At 40.3% G+C, this 2,804-nt stretch overlaps 1 pseudogene across 1 annotated transcript; it reads left to right on the top strand.

Annotated features, from left to right (window-relative positions):
* The first annotated feature begins 224 nt into the window (after positions 1-224).
* On the top strand, positions 225-1,213 carry LOC112281161 (ribulose bisphosphate carboxylase small subunit, chloroplastic-like; annotated as a pseudogene). Its single transcript, XR_016502559.1, has 2 exons — positions 225-704; positions 986-1,213. The product of XR_016502559.1 is annotated as a ribulose bisphosphate carboxylase small subunit, chloroplastic-like (transcript).
* Positions 1,214-2,804: the final 1,591 nt, after the last annotated feature.

The raw sequence follows: 2,804 nt of genomic DNA, 5'->3' as shown, positions 1-2,804 counted from the left end.
GAAATCATCTTACAGTGTATTCTCTTCCAAAGATGAGACTTTTTAGCCATCCAAAAACTGCCCCTTACAATTTCAGTACAGGAAGTGTAAAAAAAACACAATCCGGTGTCAAGGAGAACGAAGGTGGTGAAAGGGGCCTTCGCATCGATGAGGCAGCTCCACTGTTGGAAAGTCACCTCTCGGCACGGATGCACGGAAAAGCCGGAAAGACTATCCGATCGAACCCCATCTGCCTGTGCTCCGCTCGAAGCTGTGGGCACGATCAAATTACTTCGTTCCGTTGGGTCCTACATAATTTCAACTGCACCATCGCATCGACATTGTCTACCTATCCACGAAATTCGACTTGCTTCAGATGGGTGTGTAGCATTCACGGCTTCGCGATGGCGTCCATCGTCGCTGCGTCCACCGTCGCCGCCCCCGCTGCCTTCGCCACAGCCTCGTCAGACTCGTCGACCTCCCGGTCGACCTCCACCAAGGCCTTCGCGGGCCTCAAGAGCGCCACTCTGTGCGCCTCCAAGGCCCAAACGCTAAGCTCAGTGCAGAATGGCAGCCGCGTGCAGTGCATGCAGGTGTGGAACCCCATAGGCCAAACCAAGTTCGAGACGTTCTCGTACTTGCCGCCATTGTCCGACGACGCCATCGCCAAGCAGGTGGAGTACATGATCTAGCAGAAGCTGATCCCGTGCCTGGAGTTCGATGTGGTAAGCTGCGCGGGATGCTGACTTTGGTTTGCGTGTGACGTCAGCTTTGGGACAGGACAGGACAAGACAGATGATGTATGGGGATGGTGGTTGATTCTCCTTGATGCTGGCGAGGCGAGGGAATGGTTGTAGCAAGTAGGTGTGGTGGCATGCGGTGTATGTGTGGAAGGTGCGTGTGTGGGCGAGTGAGTCGGAGAGCGAATTGTGGAAATGTAGAAATGTGGGCGTGGGAGAGTGGTAGTCGGCGATGCATTTTCTGACAACCGTGTGGTTGGGAGCAGAACTCGAACGGCGTGTCTCGCGTCAACAACTCATCGCCAGGGTACTACGATGGTCGGTACTGGACGATGTGGAAGCTGCCGATGTTAGGATGCCAGGACTCAGCGCAGGTGTTGAGGGAAATCGAGGAGTGCAAGAAGACTTTTCCCGGGTGCTACGTGCGCGTGTTGGGGTTCGACAACGTGAAGCAGGTGCAAATCTGCGGGTTCTTAGTCGCCAGGCCCAACTAAACCATTCTCCGAAACCACCTATGTCCGATTTGTGCACATAGAGCTTGAGTGAGTACCCAATCGCCAATGTAGAATTCATCACAAATTTTGAATGAAGTAGTGAACTTGTGGCATTAGTTCCGCAATGGTTCGACCATGTAGTTTCGCCCCACTTCTTGTTTGTGGATTGAGTGCTGTATGTGTTGTCTCGCGTTCTGTGTGAATATTGTTGGCTCATGTGGTTGAGATTCTGCACCCCTTCGTTGGCTATTATATTTTCATCACGCTGAACCAGTGAGAATAGTCGACATGATTCCGCGAGCTGATGTTACTTGTGGATATGTTAAATGTGTTTTGAGTGTCTGTATGAAACAATCTGTGAAAGGGGCATCTAACTTGGGCATCTATCAATAAGACCACGGATGAGTCCGGTTCTGGATTGAGTCGGAATCCTGAATTCATTGATCTACTGCGATAACTCCACAACTCACAGCGGTGACAAGTGGTTGTTAGTATACACAGCTTTCCAGTCACAGGATGATCTGCTGTACTAGTTGGGTTGAATAATTCTTTGTTTTCTTGGTTTTTGAATTTTCCCTAATAAATGTACATGATTGTAGCTTCTTCTGATAAGTGTATTTGGATTTCTATTTTTCATATTTAGTACTTACTACATGGAAAAATGCTCAATTTTATATCAAAATTGGGATGAAATAGTTATATTGAAAAAAGCAGCAATTCTTAGGTTTCTTTTCAAGTATATATGTATGTGCGTATATATATATATATATATATATACACACTATGAAATGTAAAAACATTTCGTGTAACTCGACCAATAATTAGTAACTTTGTAATTTTTTAGAATATGTAAAACAATTCTCTCAAAATACACATATTTAAAAATCTTTCAGCCAACTTATTTTTATTGTTACAACTATCTATTCATTGTTTAGAGGCGACTATTATAAAGGAAAAAATCTATTCCAAATAATATATTTACTATCTCAAAGAAATAAATGAGAAATACAAAGAAAGTACCGAGAGAGATAGAAGGATATATTGATATATCCATAATCTACAATATTCAAAGAAATGGTACAATATGGAGCTCTAGAATACATATGGATAAAAATAAATCCAATTTTGATATTGAAGTAATAAATAAATCAAGAAACATAATTTAAAATCAACACTAGTTACTTTTTTTGGAAGGTGTATATGCAAAGGTATATAGTACAAGGAGGTGTCTATGCAGTAAAAGGGAGGTATCCACTAGGTTCTTTTTGATAATGTTCATTTGATAAATTTTCTTAATATAAATATATATAATTTTATATTTTAAATGTGAATTAATCTTAAAAAAACTATAATTTAATAAAAACTTTAAATATAAGTTATTTTAAGAAAGAAAGAAAGAATTTTCATTAATCTTTTTAATTTTTTAAATGTCCATAAATTTACTTTTATAAAATAGTGCTTATTGACCAAATAGATGTACTAATTTCAGACTTATTACATTAAAAAATATAATTTTATTAAATTATAGATAGAAACTAAAATAATTCTAAATTAATAGTTTTTAAAGAAAAAGATATGTTTTTTTTTACTA

The sequence above is a fragment of the Physcomitrium patens genome, chromosome 4 (assembly GCF_059467195.1).
Source record: "Physcomitrium patens ecotype Gransden chromosome 4, ASM5946719v1, whole genome shotgun sequence".
Lineage (NCBI taxonomy): Eukaryota > Viridiplantae > Streptophyta > Bryopsida > Funariales > Funariaceae > Physcomitrium > Physcomitrium patens.
This window is presented reverse-complemented; position numbering and strand designations above follow the sequence as displayed.